General features: G+C 41.4%; 1 protein-coding gene across 1 annotated transcript in view; it reads left to right on the forward strand.

The window, feature by feature from the left end:
• klhl14 (kelch-like family member 14) overlaps positions 1-26660 on the forward strand; it is an 81891-nt gene that overhangs the window by 11822 nt on the left and 43409 nt on the right. Inside the window, exon 6 of the mRNA XM_061979339.2 lies at positions 22018-22152. The gene's annotated coding sequence lies outside the window, so the exon portion shown is untranslated. The remainder of the gene's footprint in view (positions 1-22017; positions 22153-26660) is intronic.

Below are 26660 nucleotides of genomic sequence, written 5' to 3' on the forward strand. Positions count from 1 at the left end.
ACGTATAGCATGTTCTATATGTTATAGTTTTTTGAATGACTCTTACCATAATATGTTACGTTAACATACCAGGCACGTTCTCAGTTGGTTATTTATGCGTCATATAACGTACACTTATTCAGCCTGTTGTTCACTGTTCTTTATTTATTTTAAATTGCCTTTCAAATGTCTATTCTTGGTGTTGGGTTTTATCCAATACCATCCATCCATCCATCTTCTTCCGCTTATCCGAGGTCGGGTCGCGGGGGCAGCAGCCTAAGCAGGGAAGCCCAGACTTCCCTCTCCCCAGCCACTTCGTCCAGCTCCTCCCGGGGGATCCCGAGGCGTTCCCAGGCCAGCCGGGAGACATAGTCTTCCCAACGTGTCCTGGGTCTTCCCCGTGGCCTCCTACCGGTCGGACGTGCCCTAAACACCTCCCGAGGGAGGCGATCGGGTGGCATCCTGACCAGATGCCCGAACCACCTCATCTGGCTCCTCTCGATGTGGAGGAGCAGCGGCTTTACTTTGAGCTCCCCCCGGATGACAGAGCTTCTCACCCTATCTCTAAGGGAGAGCCCTGCCACCCGGCGGAGGAAACTCATTTCGGCCGCTTGTACCCGTGATCTTGTCCTTTCGGTCATAACCCAAAGCTCATGACCATAGGTGAGGATGGGAACGTAGATCGACCGGTAAATTGAGAGCTTTGCCTTCCGGTTCAGCTCCTTCTTCACCACAACGGATCGATACAGCGTCCGCATTACTGAAGATGCCGCACCGATCCGCCTGTCGATCTCACGATCCACTCTTCCCTCACTCGTGAACAAGACTCCGAGGTACTTGAACTCCTCCACTTGGGGCAGGGTCTCCTCCCCAACCCGAAGATGGCATTCCACCCTTTTCCGGGCGAGAACCATGGACTCGGACTTGGAGGTGCTGATTCTCATCCCAGTCGCTTCACACTCGGCTGCGAACCGATCCAGCGAGAGCTGAAGATCCTGGCCAGATGAAGCCATCAGGACCACATCATCTGCAAACAGCAGAGACCTAATCCTGCAGCCACCAAACCAGATCCCCTCAACGCCTTGAGTGCGCCTAGAAATTCTGTCCATAAAAGTTATGAACAGAATCGGTGACAAAGGGCAGCCTTGGCGGAGTCCAACCCTCACTGGAAACGTGTCCGACTTACTGCCGGCAATGCGGACCAAGCTCTGACACTGATCATACAGGGAGCGGACTGCCAAAATCAGACAGTCCGATACCCCATACTCTCTGAGCACTCCCCACAGGACTTCCCGAGGGACACGGTCGAATGCCTTCTCTAAGTCCACAAAACACATGTAGACTGGTTGGGCAAACTCCCATGCACCCTCAAGGACCCTGCCGAGAGTATAGAGCTGGTCCACAGTTCCACGACCAGGACGAAAACCACACTGTTCCTCCTGAATCCGAGGTTCGACTATCCGGCGTAGCCTCCTCTCCAGTACACCTGAATAGACCTTACCGGGAAGGCTGAGAAGTGTGATCCCACGATAGTTAGAACACACCCTCCGGTTCCCCTTCTTAAAGAGAGGAACCACCACCCCGGTCTGCCAATCCAGAGGTACCGCCCCCGATGTCCACGCGATGCTGCAGAGTCTTGTCAACCAAGACAGCCCCACAGCATCCAGAGCCTTAAGGAACTCCGGGCGGATCTCATCCACCCCCGGGGCCTTGCCACCGAGGAGCTTTTTAACTACCTCAGCAACCTCAGCCCCAGAAATAGAAGAGCCCACCACAGATCCCCAGGCACTGCTTCCTCATAGGAAGACGTGTTGGTGGGATTGAGGAGGTCTTCGAAGTATTCCCTCCACCGATCCACAACATCTGCAGTCGAGGTCAGCAGAACACCATCCTCACCATACACGGTGTTGATAGTGCACTGCTTCCCCTGCCTGAGGCGGCGGATGGTGGTCCAGAATCGCTTCGAAGCCGTCCGGAAGTCGTTTTCCATGGCTTCCCCGAACTCCTCCCATGTCCGAGTTTTTGCCTCCGCAACCGCTGAAGCCGCACACCGCTTGGCCTGTCGGTACCTGTCCGCTGCCTCAGGAGTCCTATGAGCCAAAAGAACCCGATAGGACTCCTTCTTCAGCTTGACGGCATCCCTCACCGCCGGTGTCCACCAACGGGTTCTAGGATTACCGCCACGACAGGCACCAACTACCTTGCGGCCACAGTTCCAATCAGCTGCCTCGACAATAGAGGCGCGGAACATGGTCCACTCGGACTCAATGTCCAGCACCTCCCTCGTGACATGTTCAAAGTTCTTCCGGAGGTGGGAATTGAAACTCTCTCTGACAGGAGATTCTGCTAGACGTTCCCAGCAAACCCTCACAATGCGTTTGGGCCTGCCAGGTCTGTCCGGCATCCTCCCCCACCATCGCAGCCAACTCACCACCAGGTGGTGATCGGTTGAAAGCTCCGCCCCTCTCTTCAGCCGAGTGTCCAAAACATGAGGCCGCAAATCCGATGACAGAACTACAAAGTCGATCATGGAACTGCGGCCTAGGGTGTCCTGGTGCCAAGTGCACATATGGACACCCTTATGTTCGAACATGGTGTTCATTATGGACAATCTGTGACGGGCACAAAAGTCCAATAACAAAACACCACTCGGGTTCAGATCCGGGCGGCCATTCTTCCCAATCACGCCTCTCCAGGTTTCACTGTCGCTGCCAACATGAGCATTGAAGTCCCCCAGTAGAACGAGGGAATCACCCGGGGGAGCACTCTCAAGTACTCCCTCGAGCGAATCCAAAAAGGGTGGGTACTCTGAGCTGCGGTTTGGCGCGTAAGCGCAAACCACAGTCAGGACCGTCCCCCCACCCGAAGGCGGAGGGAAGCTACCCTCTCGTCCACCGGGTTGAACTCCAACGTGCAGGCTCTGAGCCGGGGGACAACAAGAATTGCCACCCCAGCCCGTCGCCTCTCATTGCCGGCAACGCCAGAGTGGAAGAGAGTCCAGCCCGTCCAGAGAGAACTGGTTCCAGAGCCCTTGCTGTGCGTCGAAGTGAGTCCGACTATATCTAGCCGGAACTTCTCAACCTCGCGCACTAGCTCAGGCTCCTTCCCCCCCAGCGAGGTGACGTTCCACGTCCCAAGAGCTAGCTTCTGTAGCCGAGGATCGGACCGCCAAGTGCCCTGCCGTGGGCTTCCGCCCAGCTCACACTGCACCCGACCTCTATGGCCCCTGCTATGGGTGGTGAGCCCATTGGAGGGGGGACCCACGTTGCCTCTTCGGGCTGTGTCCGGCCGGGCCCCATGGGGACAGGCCCGGCCACCAGGCGCTCGCCATCGTGCCCCACCTCCGGGCCTGGCTCCAGAGGGGGGCCCCGGTGACCCGCGTCCGGGCGAGGGAAATCTGGGTCCTTTATTTATCAAATACATTTCCCCCAAAAATGCGACTTATACTCCAGTGCAACTTATATATGTTTTTTTCCTTCTTTATTATGCATTTTCGGCCGGTGCGACTTATACTCCGAAAAATACGGTAAGTACTTCGTGATTGTGCACTGCGGAACATGCTCCTCTGCTCGTAAACCAGCAATGACACGGCTTGACGACGACGGGGGCGCGGGCGGGGTGGCGGAACGGTACTTTTCCGAGGCGGTATAGTACCGAATATGATTCATTAATATCGCGGTACTATACTAAAACGGGTATACCGTACAACCCTAATACATATTAGTTACACATACAAACTCTCCAAGTATATTAGAAAGTATCTAGTAACAAATGTGTCCACATAACTCAACTAACTGTGTCATGAGCTAATAAATGTAATGAATTATTGTGGCCACCATGTGTTTCTTTACCACTCCTTTTCAACTTAAAGACACACTGTAAAAAAATGACCGTAGAAACTACGGCAAGCATTTGTTAAATAGCAACAGTAAAACACTGTAAAATCAAAAGTAGTTTATCACTGTAGTAAATGCAGTGGATTCTTGCAAACCAAGAAGCAGTAGTATTATAACTATGGTTATAATACATAGAAAACACAACTTTACTTTGAAAATAATGAAAAATTGTACAATGCATTTGCAAATACTGTAATGTCACAAGCATGCAAATTCTCTCAAATTTACTGTATTATGTCCAAATTACACTGGCACAATTCCACATTTCTGAAAAGGAATAGGACAGGGGTGGAGTAGGACACGGGTGTCAAATTTGTTTTCATTGAGGGCTAGATAGGTCTGCTTGTAACAGTAAGTATACTGTATATGAATGTTAATGTATAATTGCCTCGTGTTTATCACACAATTGCTTATGCATTTGATTATAAATATTGTACGTACAAATTGATAGATAACTTGCTTTTAAATCATAAGTCAGGGTGACAAGACAAGCAGATACTTTAGTATTTTATTTTAACATACTGTAAACACTTTTGGATTATGTGTTAATAAGTTTGTTGCACAATCAGATAATATTCAAATTAAAAAAACATGCAGTTGCATGCAATACATGTATTTTTTCTGTCAAAATTGAAAGAACGACTAAATTAAGTAAAAAATAAGTGCTTTATTGACACACGTTATTTCTAGGCTTTTGAGGGCCTTATACAACGATGTGGCGGGCCAGATCTGGCTGCCATACCTTAAGTTTAACCCCTGTAGAGTAGGAAGAAGCTACCCCTTCTCCAGTTTTCATAAATTACTAAAAATTGTTCAATTTCTGTATTCAACATGCACTTACAGTAGTTACTAATTATTTTAAGAGTGATTGTACAGTTATTTGACCTGTTGGATAGTTTGTTAGATAATTACAGTAGAGTTGTCAATGAATAATTCACCTTTGGAATTTTGATTTTGTGATTAATTGTATTAATTTACTTGCTAGCATAATTTAATTTAACTTTAAAAAAGACCCAAATATTTTGACTAAAATGCAATTTTATTGTCAAAATATCATGCAGGAACGTATTAAAAATGTGTTACTTGAATGCAGTGACGTGCGGTGATGTTCATGACTGGTGAGGCACTGACTTCATCACAGTCAGATTTACAAACATATGAACCCTAAAGAGTATCTTATTCACCATTTGATTGGCAGGAGTTAACGGGTTATGTTTAAAAGCTCATACCATCATTCTTCCCTGCTTGGCACTCAGCATCAAGGGTTGGAATTGGGGGTTAAATCACCAAAAATTATTCCCGGGTGCGGCGCCGCTGCTGCCCACTGCTCCCCACTGCTCCCCTCACCTCCCAGGGGGTGAACAAGGGATGGGTCAAATGCAGAGGACAAATTTCATTACACCTAGTGTGTGTGTGACAATCATTGGTACTTTAACTTAACTTTAACTTTACACATACAAACTGTAGCACACAAAAAAGCACATTTAATAAAAAAAACGTTATTATGGTCTTACCTTTACTTATAAGTGCGGGAACAGTGGTGTTCGTGTTGGAGGAGTTGTGAATGAATAAAATATGAAATCCGTGCTGCAGGCTACAGGTGTACCTAATGTTGTGGCCCTGCGGTCGTTCGCGGCTCCTCCAACGCAAGCATTGTTGTTTTTGCACTTTTTGGCTTCTTGTTGAGTGACTTTTTTGAGTGGGTTCGGTCTTGCACGTGGAGGGTTTGGGTGTGGGCTTTGGTTGGTGTTGCGCTCCCGTCGGGGGGTGCATTAACCGGCACAAGGAGGCGGGATTACTGCGAGCCTCAGCCAGTGCGTCTTCACAGCCGTTTTATGATCGCTCAGCACAAGAAATACTTACACACATACAGTTGTTGACAAAATACACTGTACATTATATACCTCAGCTAACTAAACTATGGAAATGTATAATATAATTCATATAGCAATACGGTCTCACTGCACAGCAGGCCAGCAGTTAGCCGAGTCATTGCGCAATCCATGTTGAGGCACAACGCAGTGACGTGCCTCAACTGGCTGCTGATCACCGCACCGTCTCTTCTCAGTATTTGAACGGCAAATGTGAAAATTCAGCGATTTTGAATAAAAATAATCTAAAACTGGTGAAGTTAAATGGAAAATAACTTTATAGTATAATCACTGGATACATATAACAATTTAATAAATTTTTTTTCTTTTTACATTTTTTTTCTTTCCATGATGGCAGGTGAGCCCCCGCCTCACCTGCCTCCAGTGACTGCATGTCACTGCTTGAGTGCAAGTCATTTATTTGCTCAAAACTTTTGCAGTTTTGTATCTTAAGTCCCGACGGGGTGTATTTTGATATGAAATGGCGCCCCATAATACACCTGCTGTGATCCTGTTTTTATGTTTTTATGTTTTTATTAATTCTATTTTAATTATTTATTTTTTATCGTGTTCTGTTTGTGTTGTGTTGTGTTTGCGCGGTACTCGTTTTATCTTTTAACCTGTTCATTGTACAGCACTTTGGCTACCCCTGTGGTAAATTTTAAATGTGCTTTATAAATAAAGTTGATTTGATTTGATTTGATTTGATTTTGTAAGTTAACACACCAGTCAGGGTCTCTCCACTAATTTTTGCACTGACTTATGCATTGACCGGATCACTGACTGTATAACAACCCTGCCCGCCTTTCAGGTAACCATCAAGGTAAAATACCATGCGCGCTCAATACAAATTATGTGATTATTCTGTGTTTATACATGATGGATGCAAATGTTTTCTGATTAATGCGTTAACATTGACAGCCCTATAAATAATAGGGGTAAATTATAAATCGATCATAAATCGTGATTCTTATTTATTATGATTCTGAATCAGTTCAAAATTAAAAAAAATACTCAAATACATTTTTTAGTCCATCTCAGTGCTCGCAGTGCATCAGTAGCCTAAAGGAGCTTTTGTAACCTGTAACCTGTTTTGAAAAGGTTTTATAATATCACATAATATATTGCGAGAATTGGTTTGAATAGGGAATCGATTTATATCGAGAATCGATTCTAAATCAAATCCTAACCCCAAGAATTGCAATCAAATTGAATCGTGAGTTTTTGTAAGATTCACATCCCTAATAAATAATATAAAATACAGATAGCTAACAAAAACAATTAGCTGATAAGTATATAATAGTATTATGGGGATATTATTAAACTGTATTACATTGTGATATAATTATTATAGTGACCTAATTAGCACCTTGCACTCTGATATTAATAACTGTCTATAATGCACCTGGAGAAGAAAAGAGAAATGCTGAAGGCCAAGGTGACACGTCTGGGCGAAACACAATTTACCCTCTGTTAAACACAAGACGTTTTGTGACTAATCAGTGAGAACTGGGTTTTAAAAAACATGATTTATTTATTTGTGGATTATAGCGTTCAACATTGTTGGTTACAATGCTCCCCCCACCCAACCTGAAGATACAGACAAAAAAGCCATGGGCAATTAAAGCTACAAGCCATGGTCAATCTTGTTTAAGTGCATTTCCCACAAATGACAACTCATAGTTGTTCACGTCTTTTGTCTGGATGAATTTGATGATGCAGGGAGATGCAGCATGCCTTGCTTGTTACCTGTGGGCCCGCATTGTCAACTTCAGTGGGGATAAGCATACAACCTGGATCTTGGAATTAAAGATGCTGGGAACAGTCAGAAAGCAATCCCTGTTTATTGAAAGGTTTTCATCTGCAGGATTATCAGCCCCATCCAGAGCCTCTCTGCTGATGGGGGTTTCACATGGCTTATCTAATGTGAAATCGCCATGTGGTATATAGTTTCATTAAACGGTGATCAAGAATGCATTAGTTCAAAACAAGAAAAGGCAATGGAGCTTAAGCCGGCATGCATCCAAGTGCAGCAACTTTAAAGAAGTTGTTGGTGTGCGACAATTTAAGAATTAGAAGTCGCAGAGACACAACTCCCATTAGCCAGATAAGAGTTAGCCAAGCAAAAAAAGGCTTTAGTCTTTTCACTTGAAAAAATTTGATAATATAACAACAATAGTCCCTGGCAAATAGAAAGATGAGAGTCGGACGTTCTTAGTAAATTGGCTGCTGTAATCACCGGGAACAAAATAAAGCATGTGTGATATCTACATTAGCATGACCTAGAAACATATACAAGATGATCTTATCTTTGAGGAAAATATCAATATTGTTGCCTAATATTTGCATACATAAAAGTATTTTGCTCTCCCTTTAGTGCACATATTTTGGGATTAGCAAAGTAAACAATGCAAACTGCCGATGCTGTCAGTTTCTTATGCGCAACCAAGTGTAATTTGTTCCATTTACACTTCACAACGGCATCAGACGGGCTTTGTCAGTGCTGCATGGAGTAATTAAAGCTCAAATCAATAGCAGGCATTTGTCATGTTTACAGCCCCTCTTTCTGCTGGGTTAAACTCATCACTTTAGAGCTGTTTTCCTTTTATTATACAAGGACACACTTCATTATGCCTTTTAAGATATTCAATGACAACATGAAAGGGGTGACATGTGATTGCCGGAGGTTTTCAACATTGCCTTTTTTTTTTAGCATTATTAAGCAGCAGATGTTATTCAAACTAATATTGATATATTATTTTTTGTCAGTTTTGTATTGTACATGCCCTCACATGGCAGACTGTGTCATCATATTTTGACTCTTCACTTCCCCATCATCCTATATGGGCTTGTCTGATGTGTATCACAGAAGCACATTTGCATCAGAGCGGTGCTTTATGCTGCCTCAGCAATTATTCATCTTTCTTCAAGTTAACTCAGGCAGTGTAGTTCTTCTTTTATTCAATAACACAAATTTGAGACTTTGGTCCCAAATAGCCGTGCCTTTATTTTGTATGTGTATATGGTGTACACAAGAGGGAAAGCAGCTAGTAGGAAGCCCAACAGAAGACCCTCATCGTGGCTAAATAAGAGGCTGTGTTCATGTTGCATGGTTGGTTTTTTTTGTTACTGACATGCTTTAATAAGTTACATTAAGCAGCATTGTGTTATTACATTTGCACAATTCAACATGTCTGAAAAGGAGTAAGACGAAATAATTCATTCACACCATGTTTCTAACGTGTTGATACTTACAATATTTAGTTAGTTTACATTTAGTAATTTAAAGTTGGTATATTTTCTCTGTTAAAGGGTGTGTTTGCAACATTTACACAGATGCCTCGAGGATGCTAACTTTCCAATGTATTTTAAGCGTTTTATCCTGCCCTCTTACGACTTTTAGAACATAATGATGTAACTATGTACATTTTGTACATAACACATGCAGGCGCATTTGCTTTGGGTGTTGTTTGATAGTTATTGTTAGCGATCATTGAATGTATACTCTATCTTAACAACAACATAACTGCAAATTGTTCGCTGCTTATCATGGACTGCTTTTGTATCTGTGCACAAGACAGGGTGAGTGACTACCATAAAAGTTCAAGTTAAAGTCCCAACGATAGTCACACACACACTAGGTGTGGTGAAATTATCCTCTGCATTTGACCCATCCCCATGTTCACCCTCTGGGAGGTGAGGGGAGCAGTGAGCAGCAGCAGTGAGCAGCAGCAGTGGCTGCACTCGGGAATCATAAACACCAATATTTTAATTTGGGCCAGTAATTTTTTTTATTCTATAACTTAGTAATTGTGAAAAGTATAGACAATTTTAAAACAAATTCTGTTAAAGCCGGTGCTTTTTTTGTCTTGAAAAATGTAACTGGGCAAGTTGCAAACAACCCCTTTATGTGTCACCATTTTCTAATCAAAGAGAAACAGGTGTGTAGCCAATGATTTCTGAGGATAGCTTATGCAGTGATGAAGAAAAGAAGAAAATTATAAATTAAATAATAATATTAAGATACCAATAAGCATAGTGTTTTCCATACAATCGTTGCAGCGGCCCGCTGCAAGTACAACAAAGATAATAGAACATTTCATATTTTTAATTTATATTTTTCGATGCAGGAAGGTTACACACCAGGTGATGTAGTGAACTGAATTGAATTATATTTATATAGCGCTTTTTCTCGAGAGACTCAAAGCACTTTGCATAGTGAAACCCATTATCTACATCTTTAGGCTACATTTAAACCAGTGTGGGTGGGTGGGTGTCATTGGGAGCAGGTATGTCAAGTGTCCTGCCCAAGGAAACAACGGCAGTTACTAGGATGACGGAAGCGGGAATCGAACCTGGAATCCTCAAGTTGCTGGCACAGCCACCCTACAGACCGACCACATCTCCCCATTACATAGAGTACAGAATGTGAATCAGGTTCCACAAAACATTTACATATATACACATATATATATATATATATATATATATATATATATATATATATATATATATATATATCTATATCCATCCATCCATTTTCTACCGCTTATTCCCTTTGGGGTCGCGGGGGGCGCTGGAGCCTATTTCAGCTACAATCGGGCGGAAGGTGGGGTACACCCTGGACAAGTCGCCACCTCATCGCAGGGCCAACACAGATAGACAGACAACATTCACACTCACATCCACACACTAAGGCCAATTTAGTGTTGCCAATCAACCTATCCCCAGGTGCATGTCTTTGGAGGTGGGAGGAAGCCAGAGTACCCGGAGGGAACCCACGCAGTCACGGGGAGAACATGCAAACTCCACACAGAAAGATCCCGAGCCCGGGATTGAACCCAAGACTACTCAGGACCTTCGTATTGTGAGGCAGATGCACTAACCCCTCTTCCACCGTGCTGCCTATATATATATATATATATATATATAAAATATAATATGGGGCCCTAGTGTGTGAATGTGAGTGTGAATGTTGTCTGTCTATCTGTGTTGGCCCTGCGATGAGGTGGTGACTTGTCCACGGTGTACCCCGCCTTCCGCCCGATTGTAGCTGAGATAGGCTCCAGCGCCCCCCGCGACCCCGAAGGGAATAAGCGGTAGAAAATGGATGGATGGATAATAGATATATAATTAGAGTTTGCGATTTGAGCAACATTCTTCGTAGCTGGGCAGCACACACACGCACACACACACACACACACACACACACACACACACACACACACACACACACATACACACATACACACATACACACGCACAGTGCACTGAGAGAGTAGCAGACTGACCTAAGGGCCTGATCAATTAAGGTCCAAATACCATGCGCTAAACAGAGTGTGAATACTATAAAGTTGCGAGTAGTATTAGTGGGTGTGTTGGGTGTAGTCTAGTAAGACTGCATGTGCAATTGATAACTGGTGCAGGCCGCCCTATTTAAATGAGGTTTTAGCTTGTACTACGTGGCTTTAACAATGGACACAAATCCATGCTATCTTGCTCCTATCTGTTGTGATTTGATATGTTTTAAAACAGTGTATTAAAGTACCAGTAGAGTGGAAAAACAAGTTGATGTAAATGCTTAATTGTGTTTTGTTGTATCCATTAAACCATATCCAATTATAAAATACCGTCTAAATACCACAAAATGCCACAATGACGTCAATGGAGTAACACTTCTGCACTCTGATATCGGTATCAGATAAGTCACACTGGAAATACACAAAAAATAGAGAGAGATGTGCTGGCTCATAAGTACATACAAAGTCCGCTAGCAATGTAGTCAATGGGCACTCTATATTCCGCCCACAAAATGCTCTAAATAACCATCCAAAACCTGCCAACAATACTCTTTATACCGGTATATATTGTGACCTGAATATGAACCAAATATTAGCAATGTTGTTATTATAAGCTCTAACGCAGACAAACTATTTTGTTGCGGCAGATTGATAACAGACAGCTCAGTAGCCCTCTGCTGCTTCACTGTGAGCTGGCCGTGATGTCCTGCTGCTCCCGCATCATCGCGTCTAGGCTCGTCAAAGTTATTCTAGATTATAAATCATGCCTCTCATCTGGATATCAGGAGGATTTAGCCATCAAACTGGACGTTGTTCATCTGTGACATTCAGAGACAAACACACTCAACCAAAGACAACATCTGCAGGGAGACTTTCTCTTGTTAACCCTTCGTGTGCATCATGATTAATTGCTCATCTAAACGGTAAGATATGGACATCTTATCAGTCGTAAGAGCAGACCTTGTACAGTAAGCTATCGTTAGTTGGTATTTCTTGTTTGGCACTTACCAATACTGTAGCTTTGATGTAAGCTACCTCACTACATGGGTCGAAAAGTAGCTAAGCTATAGGAAAAGCTACTCGTTAAAAAGTAGCTAAGCTACTGCAAAATGTAGTTAAGATACGTAGCTTTGCTACTGCCCATCACTGGGGTCAGGGCCCATTGTTAGGCCGCAAGTTCCCCCTAGAGGGCCACCAAAAAATATCTGTATCTCAGCTGTGGTCCATATGGGCCGCAGCAGTACTACACTTTTTCACTAATTATGGAGTAATGACAATATTAAACAAACAGATGAAGTCTGGAGCAAAAGTCATAGAGGAGTTTCTTAAACGCAAAAACATGACTGAAGTAATGAAGTTGTATTTTAATCTCCACTTAAATTTTATTGACAGTTAATTCATTTAAGAAACATATATTATTATTATTTATTATTATTAATTTAGTAATAATGTATTTATTTCAGCACTGCATTGTGTGTAACTTGATTTTTCAACAGTGTTTATGAGGCACTTCTTTTGCAGTGTATTGGATTAGGTTTTTTGTTGTTATTGGTTTTGTTTTATGAGCCTGACCTAAACCTTGATAATAATCTTTGTAATTAACACATGGTTTCATATCATTTGACAAGGTTTATCCTGTTAAACTATAAGTAGGTTAGGTATAACTACTGAAAACGATTAAAATCAAGAGTAGGATTACTAATTCAGTGTTGATATTTGAGTGGGCCCAGGGCCCCTCTGGAGTGGAAGAGTTGGACCCCAGTTCAAAAAGATTAAGAACCACTATTTTAAAACATGCAGCAGACCATTATGTACCACTTTTTATGGGAATTTTATACACAGTCCTGCAGCGCATCTTAAACAGAACTCACTTTTTAAGTGCGTTGAAAATGTGCACGCTCATGGAAAATGCAAGCGTGCCCTGGAATATTACAGATGCAAGAAAATTGTTTTTTTTTATAATTTAAGGATATGTTAATAATATATCTTCTGTATGAAAAAAACGAATGTCATTAGAAAAAGCCAGCAGACATCAAAACGCATCAATTGAATTTGCCCCTTAAGTCACCCATCAGCTAAATAAGTATAAAAGTATACTGCTGAGTAGATTACATGTCTAATATTTTTAATTTTTCAAAGTCTATATGTTGACAAGCATATGTAGGACCACCTCCTTTCTCAATCAATCAATCAATCAATGTTTATTTATATAGCCCTAAATCACAAGTGTCTCAAAGGGCTGCACAAGCCACAACGACATCCTCGGTACAAAGCCCACATAAGGGCAAGGAAAAACTCACCCCAGTGGGACGTCGATGTGAATGACTATGAGAAACCTTGGAGAGGACCGCATATGTGGGTAACCCCCCCCCCCCTCACAGCTATTTCTGAGCAACTGCCAGCTTGCCTGTCCTTACTAGACTTACCAAATAAAGACGCAACATTGTGGCCACAGAACAGTTTTTGGCTTGATAAATCACACTGTGTGTGCTAATAAATATATTTGCATCTTCTCCTGTCAGTATTGTGGGCGTTCTGATGTTCAGCATATATTCTGCGTAGTCTGAAGACAGACACGCTATATCGATTGTGCTCCTTATTTTGTTCACTTAAGACACACAATCCTCTGCGCACATGTTTAGTAGATCAGCTTTTTGTGTGATATCAAGTTTGCACATGTTTTAATACACGCAAACCTTTAGTAGATCAAGCCTTAAGAGTACAAAGTTAGCTGTCAATATGCATTTCCACAGAGTTTTGTAACTATATACCTTTAAATCCAAATCAAATGCATTTGCTGTTTTATGTCAATTTTGTTTACATTAACATCTCGATTGTTAAACGTTTAAAAAGATTGCAACATTAATTTCCGTTAACCTGTCAAAGGGCTTGTCCATTGTATGTTAGCATTAAGCTAACAGCACAAGAGCCATCCTTTATCCTGTATAGTTGCATTACTTTTTTTCCCAGTTTATACCAAACTGTATTGTTGATTCCTACATGAATGTGCACTTCATGTGTATATATAATAATGTACTTTGTGTGCTTAGTTTTACAGTAACTTCACTGTGGAGACTATCAATAAACAACCTCAAGTTGGAAGTTTTTCATCTCTAATTTAAATGAATACTTACCTATCTGCCAAACTAAATAACAACAATCAGGGAGGGCAAAATAATATACAGGTAAAAGCCAGTAAATTAGAATATTTTGAAAAACTTGATTTATTTCAGTAATTGCATTCAAAAGGTGTAACTTGTACATTATATTTATTCATTGCACACAGACTGATGCATTCAAATGTTTATTTCATTTAATTTTGATGATTTGAAGTGGCAACAAATGAAAATCCAAAATTCCGTGTGTCACAAAATTAGAATATTACTTAAGGCTAATACAAAAAAGGGATTTTTAGAAATGTTGGCCAACTGAAAAGTATGAAAATAAAAAATATGAGCATGTACAATACTCAATACTTGGTTGGAGCTCCTTTTGCCTCAATTACTGCGTTAATGCGGCGTGGCATGGAGTCGATGAGTTTCTGGCACTGCTCAGGTGTTATGAGAGCCCAGGTTGCTCTGATAGTGGCCTTCAACTCTTCTGCGTTTTTGGGTCTGGCAGTCTGCATCTTCCTTTTCACAATACCCCACAGATTTTCTATGGGGCTAAGGTCAGGGGAGTTGGCGGGCCAATTTAGAACAGAAATACCATGGTCCGTAAACCAGGCACGGGTAGATTTTGCGCTGTGTGCAGGCGCCAAGTCCTGTTGGAACTTGAAATCTCCATCTCCATAGAGCAGGTCAGCAGCAGGAAGCATGAAGTGCTCTAAAACTTGCTGGTAGACGGCTGCGTTGACCCTGGATCTCAGGAAACAGAGTGGACCGACACCAGCAGATGATGGTTTGGGTTGGTTTGGTTTGCATTTCCTTTGGAAATCGAGGTCCCAGAGTCTGGAGGAAGACAGGAGAGGCACAGGATCCACGTCGCCTGAAGTCTAGTGTAAAGTTTCCACCATCAGTGATGGTTTGGGGTGCCATGTCATCTGCTGGTGTCGGTCCACTCTGTTTCCTGAGATCCAGGGTCAACGCAGCCGTCTACCAGCAAGTTTTAGAGCACTTCATGCTTCCTGCTGCTGACCTGCTCTATGGAGATGGAGATTTCAAGTTCCAACAGGACTTGGCGCCTGCACACAGCGCAAAATCTACCCGTGCCTGGTTTACGGACCATGGTATTTCTGTTCTAAATTGGCCCGCCAACTCCCCTGACCTTAGCCCCATAGAAAATCTGTGGGGTATTGTGAAAAGGAAGATGCAGACTGCCAGACCCAAAAACGCAGAAGAGTTGAAGGCCACTATCAGAGCAACCTGGGCTCTCATAACACCTGAGCAGTGCCAGAAACTCATCGACTCCATGCCACGCCGCATTAACGCAGTAATTGAGGCAAAAGGAGCTCCAACCAAGTATTGAGTATTGTACATGCTCATATTTTTCATTTTCATACTTTTCAGTTGGCCAACATTTCTAAAAATCCCTTTTTTGTATTAGCCTTAAGTAATATTCTAATTTTGTGACACACGGAATTTTGGATTTTCATTTGTTCATTTGAAATAAACATTTGAATGCATCAGTCTGTGTGCAATGAATAAATATAATGTACAAGTTACACCTTTTGAATGCAATTACTGAAATAAATCAAGTTTTTCAAAATATTCTAATTTACTGGCTTTTACCTGTATATGAATAAACCAAGGGTGTACAAAGTGCCGTTGGTGTCTCATTGTACTACTAGAATGAGCAGCAATTGAAGAAAAATATATGTTGATACTAATAACTAATAGCACCGATTTTAAAAACATGTATGTATGGTATACATTTTTTAAGCCATTTTAAATAAAATACATGTGCCACATAACCATTTAAACAAATTAATGACATCATATTGACACTGCCCTGGCCACACCCCCAACACACTTCTAGTCATGCCCTGGCCACCACAAATAGATTGCCAATCTGTGGAAAACACTGAAGCAAATATGAGTAAAAGGGAAAAACTGAGCTTGTAATAATGTTCAGCGACAAAAAGCATTCTGATTAATCATTTGGGTTATACACACTGATAGACTTTCTGTTTTTTTGGTTTTCGGGGGATTAACAATTTTAGTTGGACAGTTTTATTTGAGCGGTGACCCATGTAGTAACATAAACAATTAGAGGATGCCCGATGGAATACACTGGTTGTCTGCAACCCTGAGTTGTGAAGAACCTCTCAGCGAGTTTTAGCTCAACATGTGAGGAACATACACCTTAAAGATAAATTAGACTTGCTTTATTGTCTTTTAAATTTGAACTTTACAGTACAGATAAGAACGGCACTTTGTAGAATTAGCTAGTTGTAGTGCAGGATAAAAGAGCAATAAGGTGCAGAGTGTTTGCATTTACAAAAGAAGGTGCAGATATAAATAGATTACTGTACAGATAAATATATTGCACTTTTGCATGTGCATCCATGTTTATGTATGTATGTTTTATTGTCTTTATAGTTTAATGTCACATCATGTGATTACAGTACAACGAGAGGTCATAAACAACATCTACGCTTAGGTTGTGTGTGAATATTTTTGTCAGTACACTTCCATAAGTATATTATGTACACTATAGGGGGCACAGATTTTGATAGTGTGGTGCTGTGCAAATTGACTATTATCCTGGCACACTTACTGGAAATGACGATCGCTATGTTTACCTGCTTCTTCCTCATCTCTCTTTTATAACCACTCAAGTTAGTCTTTCCCTCTACACTGCAATGATGAAAGGTGGTTAGGGTCCTTCGCTGCACACTCACCATTTGGGGGGTGTTGAGTGCAACATTCAGGTACTGACAGCGCACTGCATTTTGCAATACTTCTAACTGTAAACGTACTGGTGCACTCAAAATGTTAAGTGTAACTATTGAAGTGCGTGAGTTGAGAAACAGCCTAAGTCTATTTTTGCTTAGAGGTCAGAGTTTTTATTAGTACTGTTTTTCCACTTTTGCACATTCCTAATTGGACAGCAACTAGGCTGTGGGTGTGCGTGCGTGAGCAGTACTAAAATAACATGAGATGAGTTGGAGACAACTGTTTTCCCTCGTTTAATCTTTATAGTTTGTGACACTGTTTAACTGGAATGAAAATTACACTTGACAGCTTTAATGGCAAGGAGGGAGCCGCGCTCTTCCTGTGATGAGAAATACATATTATTCGTTCCAAAAACTGACTAATACCTTTACTTGAGCAATTCCTCATCTAACTGCATGAATGTTATCAAGTGAAAAATGCATGCAAAAATAAAATCCTGTGGACAGGATTTTCCACGCTCATGATCAAAGCCTGATTTTCTTTTACTCCGGCTTCAGCCCTCCTCCATTTTTGTTTGTTTCCACTCGACACTCCTACAACAGCAGCAGCCCCTCGGCTTCTACGCTGTACCTAAATTTAGTTTTTTTTAATAAGCTTATGTCAACAGTGTTTCCCAAACCTATGATTTTGTATCAAATTTGCATACTCACATTCTCTTACCTCCCAACTAATTCATATTCACACATTATAATGCAATAATGTCATACCACAGTTTGGTATATAAAGACTGCATGTTGCTCTTGCTTTTAATTGATTTGTTTTTGACCGGAGGGACCTGTGTAACCGCCTTTGCCATTGTTTGGATCATTTAAGGAATCAGATATTCTATGTGAGTGACTCTGTGTGTGTGTGTGTGTGTGTGTGTGTGTGTGTGTGTGTGTGTGTGTGTGTGTGTGTGTGTGTGTGTGTGTGTGTGTGTGTGTGTGCGCGCGCGCAGGACCTCACACCACTTGTTTGCCTTTATAAAGCCATTAATCTGTTTGATATTCAGTAGAATGCTGCAGTGATGATAAAATATAATTTCCACATTGCAGAAACACACAATGCTATTATGGTGAATGTGTGAAATTATACCTTCAGAATTAAAAAAAAACCTTGGACAAGTTTGTTTGTTGTTGTATTCCGAAACTGTTTCCTTTTTAGCGTGTCAAAACAGTACCAAGCCTTACCTAATTTGCTCTCTAAAGAAGGACAACAGCATGACCAGGGCCATAACTAGCACCATATAAATAATATTACCTTGAGCAACACAATGAATTTTCAAAATAACAAAATATTTCATTGAGGTATAACTATGTATCACTTATCTAACATATTTGACAATCAGCATGATTTTGTAACAGTCCACTGATTTTATTAATATGCTAAAGTTTAGTGTATTAAGCAATTTTAACATATTTAAAACTTAAATGTAAAAACCGTACCAAAATTTCTACCACAACAAGACCTTCTGCTTTTTTGCAAATTAGATACCTATGACGTGTGCCACAGAGCCTACTGAAGTATAAGGGCAAAATCTGTCCTGATATTCTAAACAGTAACAGAGTATGATGTGGCCCTGGAATAAGTTTGGGGTAAAATATTATAGGAGGCGCCTTGTCATTCAATAATCTACATTTTAAAGGGCTTCTTCACGCAAAAGACCCCCCCACACCTACTGATCGTGAAGCACAGTGCGTGTTCAGCGTTTAGGGCGGGGCAGGCTGATCTGACTGACATCACAACGGTATTATACTGACAGCGTTTAACATCAATTTCATTCAGCTGAAACCAACGTTAGTTACATCGGTGTGATTTAATGTAAACTTTATGTTGGCAGCACATTTCAGATCAGATGATCTTTAAAGTAATAGTAGACTTCATTGCGTTGTTATTGGAGTTATAGCAAGCTGTGCATGACAAAATATAGTATATTGAGAGAGAAGATGATCTACCCTCCACATGGTGATGTACAGCGCACACAATCTCTACATAAAGTACATTTTGCAGTCAGTCATATAATCTTCTTTTTGTCACTTAAAAAAAACACAAAGGTCATGACATCGGTGTCCTTAATGGTCAACGGCCATGAGCATGACCTCCTGAATTTAAATACATTTGAGAAATTGATGTATTTATTTATTTGTATGTGTCAAGTTGTTGACTAGCACTTACTCAAAACAAAGAGCCTTTTTTTACTTGAGAGAATTAATTTCCTATAATATCTATACCAGTGGTCTCAGACACGCGGCCCGCGGGCCAATTGTGGCCCGCGAGACGTTATTTTGCGGCCAGCACCTTAATATGAAAATTTAATGTTAGTGCGGCCCGCGAGTTTTATATGAATGCCGCTTGACAGCGTCATACTTGCCAACCATCCCGATTTTTCCGGGAGACTCCCGAATTTCAGGGCAACCATTCTCTCGAATGTCTGCCGATTTTCACCCAAACAACAATATTAAGGGCGTGCCGTGAAGGCACTGCCTTTAGCACCCTCTACAACCTGTACAAACAGCGTGCCAGTCCAGTCACATGTTGTATTTGGCTTCTGTACACACACGTAAGTGACTGCAAGACATACTTGGTCAACAGCCATACAGGTCACACTGAGGGTGGCCGTATAAACAACTTTAACACTGTTACAAATATGCGCCACACTGTGAACCCACACCAAACAAGAATGACAAACACATTTTGGGAGAACATCCGCACCGTAACACAACAGAACAAATACCCAGAATCCCATGCAGCCCTAACTCTTCCGGGCTACAATATACTCCCCCGTTACCACCAAATCCCCCCACCCCCTCTCCGTGCGTCGGTTGAGGTGGGCGGGGTTGGGGGGGCGGGGTTTGGTGGTAGCGGGGGTGTTTATTTTAGCCCAGAAGAGTTAGGGCTGCAAGGTGTTCTGGGTATTTGTTCTGTTGTGTTTATGTTGTGTTACGGTGCGGATGTTCTCCCGAAATGTGTTTGTCTTTCTTGTTTGGTGTGGGTTTACAGTGTGGCGCATATTTGTAACAGTGTTAAAGTTGTTTATACGGTCACCCTCAGTGTGACCTGTATGGCTCTTGATCAAGTATGTCTTGCAGTCACTTACATGTGTCTGCAGAAGCCTCATACAACATGTGACTGGGCCGGCACGTTGTTTGTATGGTGAAAAAGCGGACGCGACGACAGGTTGTAGAGGACGTTAAAGGCAGTGCTATCACGGCACGCCCTTAATATTGTTGTCCGGGTGAAAATCGGGACAAATTCGGGAGAATGGTTGCCCCGGGAGATTTTTAGGAGGGGCACTGAAATTCGTGACTCTCCCGGAAAAATCGGGAGGGTTGGCAAGTATGTTCCTAGGGTGGGATAGCCATTCAAAGAAGGTGAATTCATTAAAAAGTGCATGTTAGATTTTTTTAACAAATCTTTTCTTGCGGCCCAGCCTCACCCAGTTTCTGCATCTAGTGGCCCCCAGGTAAATTGAGTTTGAGACCCCTGATCTATACTAACTGAACTACCTACGGTAAACCCAAGGGCTTTGTACAGAAAACTTGTCATAGTTCCTGATCAGCCTGTTGATTATTTTGAGCACTGCTGCCACTTAGCGGGAAGCTTGTGCATCGTTCATGCATGAATAAAGACACTTATACTGGTTGTCAACCTGCCTCTAGCGAGAAGGGTCCAGCTGCGGCCTGGGCGTTTTGGTCGGGACGCAAGAACGCCTAATATGCGTTTCTGAATAGCGTTTCATCGACCAACTGCGTATAGCTTTGCAAAGCTTACCAGATATGATGTTGTTTCTCCTACAATAGAGAAAATATTTGACGAGAGATTATGTTAGTAAACAGGCTATTGTTTATTTCTTCTTTTGTCATATTTTGAATGTATGTGGGTTCATACAGATGGAAAATGCTTGTTCTACAATGCAAGCCTTTATTTGTTTAACATCAGTTCCATGTAAAACATCCAGTTTCTTGAAGCCACATACCGTCTCTGCATTCCGGCCTTCAAAATAAAAGTATAACAGGTAACTACGGCCTTTCCCTTTTCCCTCGCCCTAAACTCAACCTACTCGTTACTTGGACTAATGTTCTTTAGATGGTTTACTTAATTATTTCTATGTTGCTTCTACGCAACCGGTACAGACAGAAAATCTTATTTTGAAGCTGTGGGTGGATGTTAGGAAGGGGGCGTTACAGTCAGAAAACACGTGAACCCCCACCAGTACGAGAACACCCATTTGTGGCTACAGTTCAATAATATTGCCTTTGAGCGAAATGGAAGTTGAGCTACACCAATGTAGACCTCCACGATAGGCTGCATGGAAGCAGGCGCTCAAATCCCATTGATAATGATAATCGGTGATCATCCAGTAAACTAAAAAGCACATTTGTTGTCTCGTATTAAAAATTATTTTACCCCTATTGACCATGTAAGCATTTCCTCTGTTCACGCCAGTGTGGTTCGCTCTTAGCTTTAAACAGGCTACACCCTAAACAGCATTCCTGTTATTGTCTCCTCAAAGAGCTGATGACTTGGTTAATTCACTTAACTTGCCATTGCATTGGAACAAACATTGCTGAGCAATGTTAATAAACTTTATAGAGTAAATGTGAGGTAAGGATGCTATGTCATCAGTCAGAATGTAAACCTCTCTTTGCTTGAAATTGTCTTTAAACAATAAAGCAAGCAGCATTTCTTTCCAAGAGGCTAGGAATAATTTCTGCTTTCGGTGGGGGGTTCATGGCTCTGTGTGTACGTGTAAAATATGTCTTGAGGGGATTGGTATAAAGTTAAACTGGGTGAAGTAGAAATATTTTACTCATCAGCTTTGCAGTCACAGAGTTTGCCTCAGCTAGAACAAAACTGCTGAAGCATTTAGAGAAAATTAACCCCCCATCCTGGCAGCCAGATGTGACTGGATTCTGATGAGTGCACACGAGTGGGCAGAGAAACCAAGAGACTGTGAAATTCCTGTCAGGCCCGTGTACTGCAGAATGGGCTATTGACTGCTTTCTCTATTCCCCTCCATCATTCTTCTTGAACACTGCCATTAATTTCCTCTCCTGCCTTACCAATTCCTTTTCTCTGCCTTCTCTCCCCCTAGCTTTCTTTGTTGCAGAAGAGGATGCACAAAGCTTTAGTGAAACACTTCAGACAACGTAACCTCCACGGCGAGGCTGAACTGGACTGCTGCCAGGCTCTTTGTCAAGAAGCCGACCAGAAAATACAACCAGCTCAGGTATTTGTACACATGCATGTAACGCAAGGTGCCAACTGTCACCATTCACTAGATATGGATTCAACTTTGATTCCAGACCTATGTTGCCTCCTATAGTAACTCACTTAAGCAGAATGCCAAAGAGGGAGATTAATACATCACAACATATCAGCAAAGCCCCAAAAAATAAACTGGTTTCACCTATTTTCATTGGAAAAGATCCCAAATCATAAAAAATCCAATTCAAAGTCAATTCCATTTTTCAGCACTTTTATGTTATGTTTCCAGTGGCAAAAGCAGTACCCACTATGTGCTGCGTGTTAGAAACATTGCATAAGATCAGTGGAGGTTCTAGCTATGGATCACATATGCAGTTGCCCAAGGCGGCAAATGCACACACTAACAATGGCGAAAAGCCATTTTCAACATGTTTTGAACACAGTGCTAACACAAATTGGCGCGGTTGAGTCACGGATCTCCTCGAAAGGCAGAAACCTCAGTGCCTCCTGGTAGCTTGTCGATAAGCCTATAATATTTCCGTTTTTAACTCTGCTACATCCGTATAATTGCTATCTTTACGTCGTGAAGGTCTGGGAGGTAAATGTGACTGGCGTGTTATTGCAGTGTTAATTACACGTCGAAAGGCATTTCGAACACGCCCCATTTTAGACCGCCACTCCTCAGGGTTCATGACGGATGAGTGACAGATGACCAGGTTTTGTGTTTGTTGTTAATATGGTCTTTGGTGGAGCATGGAGAATTGCTGAATCGCCATTCAAACAGGCAATGTGTGAACACCCCTTAAGGGGCGCCGCAGGGACGAGGGGGGAAAAAGATTCATATTTATTTGTGCTCAGCAATCATCAGGTCAGGATATGTGTGTCGGATGGGCGGCCTCAACAAACGAGATACCGGTACAGCCATACTGCTTACATTAGGTGTAGTGAGGGGGGTGAGTTCCCCACCTGTCCTCAGCTCTAAGCTAAATCAGAAGGTGTAAAAGTAAAATATTTTGCTTAGAAATAAAGCAGATTTCATTCTTAATATTGAATATTCAATGTATATTATAATTAGGGCTGTCAAAAAAAATCATGTGAAGCGGCGTAGGTTTGTTCAGTGATCAGGCAACGCAAAGATGAGTAAGGAGACCTCAACTGGTTTGCAAATATATGTCATACATTCAAGTAAAACATTTGAAAAATGTTTGTGTATGACATTCTGACGATAAAATTGCATTTGTGTCCAAATATTGAATGTACAGTAGTCCATCGCTTATTGCTGTTAATTGGTTCCGCACAATACCGCAATAAATGAATTTCCGCAAAGTACGAATCATTAATTACACAGTGCATCCGAAAAGTATTCACAGTGCTTCACTTTTTCCATAGTTTGTAATTTTTCAGCCTTATTCCAAATTTGACTAAATTATTTTTTCTTCTCAAATTTCCTCATAATAACAATTTGAGAAGTTTTTTTAAAAACATGTTTGCAAATGCATTTGAAATGAAAAAAAATACATGTATTCACAGCCTTTGCTCAATACTTTGTTGATGCACCTTTGGCAGCAATTACAGCCTCAATTATTTTTGAATACTATGCCACAAGCTTGGCACATCTATCGTTGGGCAGTTTCACCCATTCCTCTTTGCCCATTCCTCTTTCTTAAGCTCCATTATGTTGGATGGGATGCATTGGTTTTCATCCAGGATGTCTCTGTAAATTGCTGCATTCCTATTAGTCTAGTCAGGGAGGTGACCAAGAACCCGATGGACACTATGTCAGAGCTACAGCAATCCTCTGTGGAGAGAGGAGAACCTTCTAGAACAGGGGTGTCAAACTCATTTTAGATCGGGGGCCACATGGAGAAAAATCTACTCCCAAGTGGGCCGAACTGGTAAAATCACGGCACGATAACTTAAAATAAAGACAACTTCAGATTATTTCCCTAGTTTAAAAATAGAGCAAGCACATTCTGAAAATGTACAAATCATAACGTTGTTGTTGTTTTTTACACTTACATGTTGCGGTTTTGGTGTATTCTATCTTTATTTGTCTTTATTTATATTTTATGAATAAATTATGTGATAATGTTTATCAGTCAACTCATTGGTGTTAATTTTCAATCTATCAAAATAAAAAAAATTATATCAAATTCAAATTACAATATGTTATTTATGTAGTTTTATAATTTTCCTCGACTGATGTACTAAACATCATGTGGTTTATTTTGTACACATCATTTACAAAGATACAAAGAATTGTTATTGCGACATCCAGTGGACACATTTAGAACAGCTGTTTCTTTCATTCAAAATTTTCAGGTAAATTCTTATACTTGGCAAACTCATCCCGCGGGCCGGATAAAACCTGTTCGCGGGCCTGGTCCGGACCTCGGGCCGTAGTTTTGACACGCCATCTCTGCAGCAATCCACCATTCAGGCCTGTGTGTACAGTGGCCAGACAGAAGCCATTTCTTAGTAAAAAGTTTGGCAAAATGCACCTGAAAGACTCTCAGACCATGAGCAACAAAATTATCTGGTCTGATGAGACAAAGATTGAACTCTTTGGCGTGAATGCCAGGTATCTTATTTGTAGAAAACCAGGTACTGCTCATCATCAGGCCAGGTGTAAGAACTGAGAGACTCGTCAGGATAGACGGAACGATAAATGCAGCAATGTACAGAGATATCTTGGATAAAAATCAATGATTCATCCAACCTGATGGAGCTTGAGACGTGCTGCAAAGAGGAATGGACAAAATTGCCCAAAGATACTGTAGGTGTGCCAAGCTTGTGGCGTTATATTAAAAAATACTTGAGGCTGTAATTTCTTCCAAAGGTGCATCAACAAAGTATTGAGCAAAGGCTGTGAGTGAATACATATGTAAATGAGATTTGTTTAGTTTTTTATTTGCAATAAATTTGCTAATTTTCTTTAAAAAAAACTTTCATAATGTTATTATGGGGGTATTGTCTGTAGAATTTTGAGGACAAGTGATAGATGTTTCAATGATGTTACAAAAAAAAATCATTATTGAACACTTTTATTTCCCATTAATTCATATAAGTACAAAACATGCATCAAATTAAATTAAAGTTTAATTAAAAAAGTACAAACAATTTTTCACATAAATAGAAAAGTGTGAACACATTTTATAATTGGGTTGGGGGAGCCTGGGATGGCCCTGATTGTAAGTCTGGATGAGTTGGTTTCGTGTTTACTGCTTGGTAAGGTGTCGACAGTGAAGGATGATAAGTTTAAGTGTCAGCAAATAATGAAAAAGAAAAAATCGGTTGCACAGTAAAAGAAACCAAATGAGAGGAGAAACATGCCAAAGATAAATGGAGCTATTTCATAATTTTATGTGTACTGCTTGCGATATAAACAGTTGCAGTTTCTGGCATGTGTATTATGTACGAGTGCACAGGGTGGCCCTGCCGGAAGAACATTAATAAATTGCGCAGTGAAGTATGGTATAGTTTAGCTACAACCGCGACTGCATAGAAATAAACCACAGTGGGGAAATATGCCCACTAAGGGCTATAAGCAGGATAGCGATGACATCAGAGAAATCTGATGTTGAAGAGTTTTAGGGCAATTCAGTGGCGTCATTGCTGCATCACAAATATTTTAAATCTTCTTGAAGAAATACCCAATAACATATCAATAGTTCACCGCATATCAAAGTACGCACACAATTCAGAAATGTTGCTGCTGTTAAGAATGGGTTCATTTTAGTCTAAGGATTGGTTGTCTATGCCAGTGGTCCGCAACCACCGGTCCATGTACCGGTACCGTTCCGTGACGCATTTGCTACCGGACCGCACAGAAACATTAAATAATTTGTGAACAACTGCATTTTGTCCGACTTAACTTTCGCCTGTCCCACTAGACACGCCAATAAGCTTTGTTTATAGATGTACAATAAAACTCCTAATAGGAAGTTGCCATTTGTTATAACTTTGTGACATAATACAATGCACGTCAATGAACATATAAAATACAGATGTGACAGATTGTAGCCAAAGGATGATTTCCATCTACAGTCCCCAGCAGGTTGATTGTAACCTGCAGGGGATCTCATTGCAAAGAAACAATTTAGCAATTTTAATGCACTTATTTTTGCTGTATTTATCTGGCACAAGTGGAAAGCCGGTCCCTGAAAATAATGCCTACATTAAATCGGTCCGTGGTGCAAAAAAGGTTGGGGACCACTGGTCTATGTTACCTGACCCTTGTTTCTTAGTCAAAATAGTCGTCTGTCCTGTCTTGCAGATAAGTCTATGAACATTCCGCAAGGTTAAAACGTAAGGATCTTCAATTAGAGGATAATCAGCGTCTAATCTGCACTTTGATGTGCGATGAGGTCATAGCGGACAGAGGGACAGTGATGAATCTTTTCTGTCAAGCGTTACTGCAGCGCCAGGTAGCCGGAGTGCATAAAGGAAAAGGCCTTTTTTTTTTTACTACTCCTGCTTAAACAGCGTCACAAAATTAAATTTATATTCTCCTGTTGTTATTCAGCATCA

The sequence above is a fragment of the Nerophis lumbriciformis genome, linkage group LG19 (assembly GCF_033978685.3).
Source record: "Nerophis lumbriciformis linkage group LG19, RoL_Nlum_v2.1, whole genome shotgun sequence".
Taxonomy (NCBI): Eukaryota; Metazoa; Chordata; class Actinopteri; order Syngnathiformes; family Syngnathidae; genus Nerophis; species Nerophis lumbriciformis.